Genomic DNA, 12,191 nt, shown 5'->3' with positions numbered 1-12,191 from the left:
CAGAGCAATTGGCGTGATTAGCCGACTCAACATACTGGTTTACCTAACAGCCCGCCTCACAGTCTCTCCTGAAACCTTTCAGTGAAACTCGGGGAGCTGCTCATAGTCCTAATGCGTTACAATTGATATCTTTACCCGGCAGGCAACAAGGCACTTATTTATGCACTCCTGTTTTGAAAGAAGGAACTCGAGGCCTGGGTTAAGTCTTGTTAGTGTCTTGCGCACGGGCACCGAGTCAGTTTGTGGTCGACCTCACAATCCAGCGTCCCACCCAGTAGTCGACCAATTCCAAAGCCAACGTCCAATCGGATTGAGCATTTAAGGCCACGCTTTAAGCAATCGTTTCTCGTTAAAACCTTCTCCCACATCAGGAGGGATGGGCACTTTTTGTTTTAATTGTGAACTAATAAAGTAGACGTCGGCGCTGACTCAATTATATTACTTCCGTACCACAACCTAAGGACAGATGCCCCCCCCCTCCCCCACCACCACGGTCACAGAATGAAACGGCCAGGGGCCATTGTGCTCACCGTATAGATATTTGGTGCTTTGTAATTCATCCAGATTAAGAAACATTGTACATGTATAGTATATAGGTCAAACCAAAGTCGGTATGACATGTGATGTATCGTTGCTTGGAGTAAGTACCATAAGAATATCATCAAAAACAAGTCAATAATAAACGAGATATTGCACTTTTTACCTATTTTAGTTTTGGCCTCCTGGTGGCCGAGTTGAGTACCAGATCAGATCGAAATTCGGTGTCCGAGGTTACATGACGTAGGGAGTCATGTGTATCAAATTTCAAGTTCAAAGCTTTAGTGGTTAAGAAACGTGCCATAGTTACAATCAAACGACAAATTTACGCCATTTGACCTCTGTGACCTTGAAAAGCAGGTCAGATCAAAAACTCATATGATATGTGATGTATCCTTGCTAGGAGAACCTACCATAAGAATGTTATTGAAAACGAATCACTAAAAATAAGCAAGATATTGCACTTCTTACTTTTTCCATTATGGCCCCCTGGTGGCCGAATAAAGAATCAGATCGAGCCAAAATTTGGCATCAGAGGTTATCTGATGTAGGGGGTTATATGCACCAAGTTTCAAGTTCATAGCTTTACTGGTTAAGAAACGTGCCATAGTTTACACTCTAACGGCCAATTTACGCCATATGACCTCTGTGACCTTGAAAAGTAGGTCAAATTGAAAACCCGTAAGATATGTGATGTATTCTTCCTAAGGGTACCTACCATAAAAATTTTATCGAAAACAAGTCACTTATAAGCGAGATATCACACTTTTTAGATATCCACATTTGGCCCCCTGGTGGCAAAGTTGAGAATCAGATCAAACTGAAATTCAGCACCAGAGGCTATGTGATATAGGGGGTTATATGTACCAAGTTTCAAGTTCATAGCTTTAGTGGTTAAGAAACGTGCCATAGTTTACACTCTAACGGCCAATTTACGCCATATGACCTCTGTGACCTTGAAAAGTAGGTCAAATTAAAAACCCGTATGATATAAGATGTATATTTGCTATGAGTACCTACAACAAAAGTTTCATCGAAAACAAGTCACTAATAAGCGAGATATCACACTTTTTAGATATCCACATTTGGCCCCCTGGTGGCCAAGTAGAGAATCAGATCGGAGAGAAATTTAGTGTCACGGGTCATCTGACCTAGGGGGTCATGTGTACAAAGTTTTAAGTTCATAGGCCTAGCGGTTAAGAAACGTGCCACTGTTTTTGAACTAGGATACGACGGACGACGACGACGACGACGACGACGACGACGACGACGACGACGACGACGACGGACGACGACGGACGACGGACACTGCGGTATTGTATAGACTCCCCTACGGTGAGCCAAAAAGTTGGGTTTTTTTCATGCAGATATTGACCGATTAAGGCAGTCCAAGGCTAAAGAAGTGTTTACCCCCTCACATGGCCATAAAGGAGGTACGGGCCTTCAATGTCGACGTAATTGTATAATCCTCAACCGCTGGGGACCAGATACCATGAGGATCTCAAGTAATCGAACTTTAAAAGTGTTTTGTATATAGTAGCATAAAGACCACACTGGGATAGAAGTAAATGGGAGGTAAATGTGGGTTGAGTACTCGTGTAAGGTAATCTGAATTTTCTGACGCAGTCATTTTGTTGCCCGATTCTTGTCAGAAGACCCGACATCCCCGATGTGTTTTTGCCGCGATTTCTGTTCATCCACGAGATTTTGACCGCGACTCCAGATTGTGCGAATGACTGAAATGCGTGAAAGGGCATGTAACTAACCGACGTTTTTCATACCAAAAGAAGTGCATAATATCATAATTTTAACGAGCAACACACTTTCACTCATTGATTATGTCAATTAACAAAAACATATCAGGCGAGCTGATAACTCTCCATACCAATTCGTCGTATAACAACATACCTACTGCGAGTGAATTTCTAACTGATGAAGAATGCAATATGTAATTATTCTACAATTCGTGTATGTTCTTTAGTAAGATTTGTATAGATGACCCAGAAAAAGAACACTTGAAAATCCAATATACAATTTGTGTGTTTTTTTCTTCTCAATCAGATGACCATTTATCCCAGTACGCATGCAGTTATTATTGTCCTTCTATGCTCATAATGTACATTATACAATGTCATATGTTCTTTATTTACTTTATTTGGCCTGGCACTTTTTCAAGTCTTCCGCAGCACGAAAATTAAATCAACGACATGAACGAGGAACCCTTGCCAAGCTACGAATGATCCAAAACAGCGCTGAGCGATCGACTAGCATGGTCATGACAAAGGGAAAACGCGGTCGAATCACGCCAATTTATGCTCAAGTCATAAGCCTCTGTTTCCAGGACATGTTGGATTGCCTCTGATTCTTCATCATAACCTTGACCTTGAGCGCCATCTTGGCGAGTTGACATTTTTGTTTCGGGCATATAGAGAACCAATGAATCTGACATAGTTTTGAGAAAACGGAGCAACAGCACCAATAATCTGGACCTGATTTAAAAGCATTTAGATATTCGTGGTCGAATTAGAATAGACGATATGAGCAAATGGGTTAATGTACTCTCATTTTAAAGGTCTATAATGTTGCAATCATTTGGATTGCACATGTCATCACATTTATATCTTTAATTTTTAAAGTTAATTGTACATCGCGTTTTTTATTACACATAATGTATGTAAATGCAGTTATTTATGCAATGTCGGGAAATTGTGAGATATTTCACTTTGGGAGTAAGTTGTAATTGCTTTGCCATTATTGCACTTTAGGTCATCTGGAAGTAGAATATGTCCACCTGGAAAAGGTATCCGGCCTTGAAAAGGTCTCCGGCTGGAAAGGATCTCTGGCCTGTTGTATTCTGACGGATTATGGTACATATGCACATGGTTATAGAGGCCATGATCGTCAATAGCTCAGAGATTGACATTTCAAATACTTCTACACTGGTGTAACATTTGTAAGTGTTTCCCTATGTCAGTGTTTCCCCTACTGGTCCCCTGTTCAGGGATAAGGCGACCACTACCCAATAACAGCCATTCGGAGCTTGATCTATTGAAAAGGAAACATCCACACACAAAATTACCCGAATTATAATATACGACATTGGCAATGCGTTTTTCTTTGCCGAGATAAAAAAATATAAATAAGGCACGGAATGTTCTTTGTACGAAAATATCATTGTACGCACGGCTTTCTTGTTCTAGGGTTTTAAGAATATAATTTTATGTAATTACAAACAATTAGTGTTAACCAATGAGACTCGGATATGACTTTTACTGTCTTGCAAGTTGGCGCCATGATTAACCATCCACAATACATGTAGCCTACATGATGGGTTATTTGTAAAACAAGAAAAACAGAAACGTAGAAATGAAGCACAGTAACTCGGAATGTCGTTTAATAAGAAAACACATGCCAATGAGCTGCATAAGCAATCACCAATTTAGTTATTTTTACCACATTCAGCTAGTCTAAATAAAGACTTGTGCCACGACTGCATCTGCAGGATTGACCAAATGTACCACAATTTTGTCTAGAACTTGAAATCCTAAAGCAATCAAAACTCATTTGAAATTAAGTGAATACCCGTATAAAACCTGAAGACTGTTCTTTGTAAAGCAAAGAACAGTCCCCCACCAGTGAAATTGGCATTCACTTCGGTTTTAACATGTTGATATAGTCCTATAATTGCTTTAGGATTTTAAGTTTTAACCAAAATGGTGGTGCCTATAACTAAACCCAAAATGGATATGGAAAATATGCCATTTCTGTGCAATGTTCGACAGTATGCGAAGGAAAATGCTCTAAATAGATAAACAATTTAAATATTAGGTGGGCAGGCCCCGGACACTTGACTTGTAGGCCCTATGTAGAGAACTGCAGGGGGAACCTCCTTAATTATATCGCCGAAGAAGTTCAATACATCGTGGGGTATCTCATAGCATGGTGTCGCTTAGTGTATAGAAACATAAAACACTGATCCTCCCCAGACTGCAAACGATTGTAAGACTACGCTGACAGACAATACCTGATCATAAGTCACCCATGACAAAACGGTCTCATGATGAACTCGTCATATAAAAAGTATAGCTGAATTCATGTTCAAGTGGGTCATTGCTGTTGTTGTAAAAAGCGTGCCATCAATAAATTCCTGTGCAAAGGCAAGGGCATTCAAAGGTGTTGACTTCATTTGACATATACAGTAGTAAATCACCACCATATTTCAGCGATTCAGGTTGATTTACCAGAGATGAGGAGGATCACTGTCGAATTGTTTGATCCACAAACTTCGAGTTCCTGTTCTGACTTTCCATCTTTCATATATTAGATGACAGGTTGCGGGGAAAGGAATTAGTTAATAGGGTCACGTCGCGGACATGCACGTTCACGACCTGGCAAAATGTTTGTCACAACTTTCAAGCTGTTGCACCTCATTCCTGATTTCTTGTAAGTGAACCTGGTCAGATTAATATAATCCTCCTCACCCTGCGCCGACGTAAACCCACTTATCTCTGAGGTCCTTATACTGGCAGCAAAACGCCTGAGCGGAGACATATTTTACCATTTTTAAGGCAAGATGAGGCCAGAATCTGCATGCTGAACATTTCTTTTAGGATTTTGCCCTGCTAAAACAGCTTTGTGAGCAATAGTAAAGTTGTCAGCAATAGTTCGGGCTGTACATGTTTAGCCCACAATTTTCACCTTATAATATGTTACTTTCCCCCAGAGACGGCCTTCTAGATATCAAATATCGATTGACAAAAGCGTGCCATTGTCGACACTTGCAATAAAACCACACAAAAGACGATAATATCATTGAGTCGGCTTTATTAGGTTTCCCAGTTAATGAAAGGAGTGAGATTAACAACTCAAGGACCAGGAGTCAATAAAAATGAAAATGACACAAAAGCTGCTTGACCTCGTCGTGGCACACGAGGCAACGGTCCGAAGGTGCTCGTGAACTGACCTCATGTAGTTCCCAAGTAGGGGTATGTCTGCGCGGCGCCCACCCCGGCCATCCGCCATAGGGAAGTTGAGAACAGCGACTTGTTGAGGATCTTACACGTATACGGATAAAACTCGGTAGAAAAAATGTTGTGTACATTTCTATCCAAACGTTTAGATATCCGTGATAAGTCCGTGATCTCAACCTTGTTATTATGGATTGACATTCTCCCATGTATATCGCACCCATATGGATAGTTCATGTTTTGCTACATATATCATGCATTTTTTTAACAATTCAACCCTTTTAAATGTTCTTTCATGTCTTTCTTTAATAAACAACATCCATGGATAGACACTAACACTTTCGGAACCGTGTCGCATTGGTCCGAAGTTCGTGTAAAGTTTCGGTCATTGTGTCTGTGTTGTCGGATCAGTGCATGTCCTACGTCCCGTATACGTCCAGTTGTCTTGTAATGATCTTGGTAATGAAGCAGTAGTCTGTATACAGCAGCATGCAGAGGTATAACGCTTCCTTTGGAATAGTCGATCAATGCAGTATCAATCGTAATTTAATTAGCCAAATTCTGATAGGGGCATGTTAAGAAACGCGAACCAGGTTTTCGAGCAACATTGATTTTATTTTGACTGGGGGGTTCCTAGAAACAATCATATCATAAACTGATAGCTTCGAGGAGTGTTTTATAAGCCACCATCTGCTTCTTGACATAGCGCTTACGACATACATAGCATAGTTTATTCTAAAACATCTAGAATTATAATGAACCGCAGTTTACAGTGAAAATGCACTATGCGCCTACGGTGTCTCGTTCTAAATTCAGCGGTGATGGTTAGGCAACAATAACCGCTTGGGTTGGTGCAAAATATGGAAGCAGACAAAAAGCATTTAAAACCACATTATTTGTTATCTAATTTGAGATGTTTTAGAATAGAACTTGATACCTCACTGTCGGTGTTGATTGTCCTACCAACCTCAACAAGACTGCCGACTTTTTGAGCTTTTTTGATGCAGTTAACTCTATATAGCCCTCCCCCCTCCCCCCATCGACGGTTTAGAGGTTCAAAGGGCCCGCATAAAAGAAATTTTTGTTACGACGACTTTCGACATTTATCATCACTTGTGACACATCGTCTGCGACATGATAGATGCATGCACCAATCGGCTAGCTACACGACATGAGATAACGATCAAACTCATGCAGTGATAACCGATTTTACCCGTTTTGTATAACTGATCAAAGTATATTTCCATAGTCAGGTCAATGCATCCCATAAAATGTAATAGTCTACTTAATCTCCCGCTCGCAAAACAGGGAAGAATTTTTTACCTGTTTAGCTTGACAAACTGGTTTGATTTTCACTGCTGTTCGGCGAGCAGCTTGCCAAAAAACTACCTGTTGGAGTCTGCAAACAGTTTTTTTTACACATTCATGAAACGTGCGCGCTATTTATTGGGTTTGACATGATTTTACTTGATAATGGTCTTTTTCTCTGGTGGGAATTGTGCCACCAAACTTGATGGTCATGAACTGGTTCTTCCAATTTTCAGGGTCAATTGTCTCGATCAACACATGGGCGCCAGTTAAAGGTTGGGTATTGTATAGACAAACAGAAATTCCTCATTAATTTGAACCATAGGCCACTGCCATGACTGAATCGAGTGTCAGTAAAGGAACCATTGTAAAGGGGTTCAGGCAGAAGAGAGAGAGCAAGAAATCCAAAGAGGTCCCGGAGAGACCGAATGGTAGTAAACTTCGCCGCCTGTACATTTTGTAGTGCATTAAATACTTGAAATGATAAAAATACTGAAGTTTCTTACCTTTCGGTCCCTCTGTGGATTCCTTCTCCTTCTTCTACCTTCATGGACATTTTACAACATTTTAACCCTAAGTACTGACCCTTGATTTTTGATGTTTGAACCAAATTAAAATATCTATATTTTGCTAGCCTTTCGTGCGAAAAGGGGTTGTACCAGCATAACAAATTATGGATTGGAGAGCGATTTGGGGTAGGGTTAGTCCCACCTAACCATCTAAAGCAGCTGGTTCTTACCAGGCCTACATGTATACATATACATGTATAATGAAATAATTTAGTTTTACTCAATTCAAGCTAGATATATTCATGTACATAGTCGTTCGATGTCATTCAAAACGCTCAATTTGAATAAACAATGCGCATCAAGTTGTCCAAAGTGTCATGTCAGTTTCCGGGCAGGAATTTGTTTCGATTTAGTGTGGTCTAAGATCGGTGACACTAGAGTGTATATCGTTTAAGAATGACTGATGCCCTGACCCGACTCATGTATGATAATATGGGTCAATCGGAAAACAAGGCAATTGGTGCTCGAAGGTCACCACTACTCTGAAAGGCGTGATGGACCTTTTATATATTTCCATGTATTAACATACCAAAAACTCTTGAACTCGTCCACTACGCAAATTTATTGAAAGCCGTCAAGGTTAAGCGTGGCCTAATTCATGTAATTGATATTAAATGTCCCTTGTAGATTTATGCATTTATCATGTCCAGTGGTGTTGACAATAATTGATGCTCAGTGCAGGCTACTAACCTTTGACAGGTCCAATTATTGATAAACAGACAAAAGAAGATTGTGTTCATTTAAGGATTGATATCAAATTTCGCTGATGTTTGCTGTCGTGCATCTGTTTGGCGATATTTGAACTATTTGCTCTTCAAATATATGAAATGGCTTTCGCCCAGCATATTATTCTCCAGCTCAGTGTATGGAAATATAGTAAATGGTGGATCATATCAAAAAGTGCAGATCTAAGGTTTCGAACGAATGTTTACTCGTACACTTTCCGTCAGTTCTGTATTCGCCAACTACGTCACCATAGTCATGACAGTAAAAAAAGTAAGTTGCACCACCTGAACTTCACGATTGAAGATATATATCCATTTACGTGCGGCCAACGCAATCTGAAGTGAACATCAAGTGAGAAACTTTGAGTCCAAAGTCTCCAGTCAACAGCGGCACTGAACAAGAACAACTTCACCAATTGTAACCGATATGCATCACACCTAGATCTTGCGATCTGAGTGCAAACACACCGGTAAAAGTATTTTTTTCATGATTGGAATAAATAACAGTGTCATTTTTTTAGTAGGTGCTATACCGTCATGACCGTAGCACCTCTGGATGTGCCAACGCAGGCCGGTATACCATAATGATTCAAAATAGGCGTATCCAGGATTTCTAGAAATAGGAGGTGTTTTCGTCGAGGAAGGGCCGTTTTAAGAAATTTTTTAAGGGATTTTTGCGGTCAATATTAAAATTGCGATGAATGAGTTATTTTATGAATACATTGTATTGGTTCTGGTGTGTGTGTGTGGGGGCGGGGGGGGGGGGGGCTATGGTACAATACTGGTTGGAAGAGGGTTAAGTGAAAATCAAGTACGAAACGTAATTCAGTCTGAACGCCAGTCAACATTTACAGCAACAAGAGCACCGAGCATGCAAAGTGCAGCTTTTGTGGCTGATGTTTAGGATGCAAGTGTTGTGAGCCCAAAAATACGGAGTAGGAATACGTAACGATGTGATTTATTAGGTGCCATGATGACGATGTATTCGGCTGAGATGTTTTAGACAGATTGGTTAAGGCGCTTGTCCAAACCATGAATTCTTGTGAAAAAATTGATTTAAAGTGCAGATATTTTATGTATGCAATGACTCTGTTTAATGAAGTGACCGTTTTACACCCATGGCCGCTACGCTGTGAGAAATGCCACAACGGTAAACGCACTTTTGCCTGGCGCCTTTCAATAGCGCTCACGTGCATGTACGTTCAAAGACATACCATCGTCGCGGTAACAAAATCTCAAGAAGCAAAACACAATCAGGAAAAAATTTGTGTTGTATTAAATCTTGACATAAAAGTATTGTTCCCATCCCCACAATAGATTCTGAAGATGTTTTACTCAGTTTCAAAAGAACGTGATTTTTAATAATTGCTTTTATGTGAAGCGTGGAAGACCATTGAGGAGCCAGTTTGCACCCATCTCAGCAAATTAAAGGGTACTACCCGTTGCTTTTTCGCATGGTGACATGATGTGGTTATCGGATAACCACATCATATCACCATGCGAAAAAAACCTCCCTTCTTTCAATACAGGTGTTTCTTTTTAATATATTGTAACCGTGTCAACAAACCGAAATTGAATGTTAGCATTTTTTACTTTCTCTTTTGAGTTCGTTTGAAAAGGTCTCCTGATTTATCAGACACGACATCAGTCAAACCGTCGCGTGCCCTTATACCATGCAGTTAGTTGTCTGGGTGATACAATTGCCATGTAGATAGTAGCAGGTTAGGGCAAGTAAAAACTTGTTTTCAGTGTCCGCCCGCCCCGGATTTTTTATTTTAAGGTTTCTTATTTCAGAAAACTGAAAAACACTCCCGTGACCGCGCGCCCCGAATTTGACCGCCGACACACACGATTTCTAATTTCAGATACTTGCCGCCACCGTTTTATATCAGACCACGCATGCTCAGTCTGTGCTGAGAGCACTTCCGTTTTATGAGTATGTGTTCTGTAAGGGGAGATAATTAAGTATCTTATTCTGAGGAACGAGGCCGGTCCACTGCGTCCGGAGTGTAAGCCTACGTTTTGCTCGCTACTTGTAGCAATCGTCCCTAATTTTTACTGCGCCCACTCATGCCGAAGACATGTGGAGACATGTCCACCGCAACTGTAGATTTACGAGAGTTGCCCTTAGATTTCGCTGCCTCTTTTCCAGAAGTACTTAGGTTTGCGCACAAAGCATTTCCCGAGGGCATGCTTACAACCGATTACGTGACATCGTCCGAGGCAAGCCTCGTATAAGCTTCTTTTAAGGGAGGAATTTCTGGAAATAACATCCCAATTTGCGAAGTCATCTAGCTACATAATCGACAGAAGTGTAAAAACTTTACAACAGAATCACAAGTTAGTTACTCGAAGATCTGGAAGTCCAATTAAAACTACACTGCTGATGAGGCACCTAAGGGAAAATTAACTCTACTTTTTCAACGAGTAGAACAATGCCGTTCTGGAAAGGGTGAAATGTAATCCCCTCCCCCGCAGTGCCACAAGTATCAAAGGTTGTAGTATTTCTAGCCATATCCTAATAGACGACGGAGGTTCAGAGTTCTATTTTTTTCTGTCATTATGACCATGTATCACATGTCATACTGCAAAACCACCAAATTAACTCTACTTTTTCAATGGATAGAACAATACCATTATGGACAGGGTAAAATATAATTCTCTCCCCCGCAGTACCACAAGTTTGAAAAGTTGTAGTATTTTAGCCATTGTCCTGATAGAGGAACGACGGACGACGGAAGTTCGGAGTTCTCTTTATATTTTTCTTTGTCATTATATACATGTACTAGTATTTCGATAACATGTCATACTGCAAAACCACCAAATCGTCGCGGCTTTTATTTTTGCGATTCGCAAAGAATTCGTCAACCTTTTTTCATAAAATCAATTTTTCACGATTATTATTATGGCATTATATTACGAATTTCTTTCCTTTAAAAAAATAATACTGAAACATTTTGCGATCTTTTTTGTATTTGCGAAGCAAGCTTATTCGCAAATACGCGAAATAAAACGCCCGACGAATGTAGGTGGTTTCTGTACATGTACTGTAGGTTGTATAGAGGTCGTGACTATGGCGCACTAATCATATCACCCACGCGTCCCATGGTATAATCATTCTGTTATCTATCGCTTCTTTTTCCGCTTGACCAAGAGTGGGAAGAACAATGGGAGGAAAGTGTTGCCTCTACAAAAACAACTTTTCGTTGAAATCGGAAGCTGGCTCATTCTTGTGAACACCGATTAATAGTGTCTCGGTCATTGATCAAAAACACTCATTACTTCCTTCCGATTACTCTCATCTTGACCTTAATACAAACTGTTAACCGCACCATTTTCCGGCAGCTATATTTTTGCGATTACGGAATATTCTTTAGAACTTGAAATTCGCGATTTCAATTTGATGGATTTCGCAGATTCTTTGATTTTTTCCATCAAAAGTCATATTCCGCGATTTCATGTCAGGCCTACCGCAACTGAAATTTTCCAACTGCGAACCTTTTTTATTTATTCAATGATTTTCAATTTGATGGATTTCGCAGATTCTTTCGGTTTTTTTCTATCAAAAGGTATATTCCGCGATTTTATGTCAGGCCCAACGCGACTAAAATTTTGCAACTACGAACTGACTACAGTAGTACCTCATCATAATATTGTTTCAGAGAAGCCTTCATATAATAATATTATCTGAAGAACCTGAAGCGGTAAGTGGTAAGCCTGCATGTTTATGCTATATTCCAGGAGATAGTGTTTCCAAAATAAAGTGACGTTTTTCTTGACCACCCGATATGATAATTGTAGACCAATCCTTCCTTGATCTACATTTTAGAGGCACACTTTATTGTACCTAGGGTACAATCTATTTTTTCCTCAAAGATACATCTATCAGATTACATTGTATAAAAAATGGTATAGTTGCTTTAATATTTTCCAACAGTCAGTGGTATGAGAGTTATTTCCAGAATGTTTGGTTACAAATGTAGATGGAGTAATTACTCCAACTTGCTCTTTACATACTTATTTCGAAAATGATATCACGATCTCTACGGTAATTGCTAAAACCCGGAATGAAACGAAACAAAACG

The 12,191-nt window shown here is 40.0% G+C and overlaps 1 protein-coding gene across 7 annotated transcripts in view; it reads left to right on the top strand.

Moving 5' to 3' along the window:
• Nucleotides 1–12,191, top strand: part of LOC135486445 (tyrosine-protein phosphatase Lar-like) — a 31,933-nt gene that overhangs the window by 788 nt on the left and 18,954 nt on the right. The gene's annotated exons all lie outside the window — the stretch shown is intronic.

Source organism: Lineus longissimus, chromosome 4 (genome assembly GCF_910592395.1).
Source record: "Lineus longissimus chromosome 4, tnLinLong1.2, whole genome shotgun sequence".
NCBI lineage: Eukaryota > Metazoa > Nemertea > Pilidiophora > Heteronemertea > Lineidae > Lineus > Lineus longissimus.
This window is presented reverse-complemented; position numbering and strand designations above follow the sequence as displayed.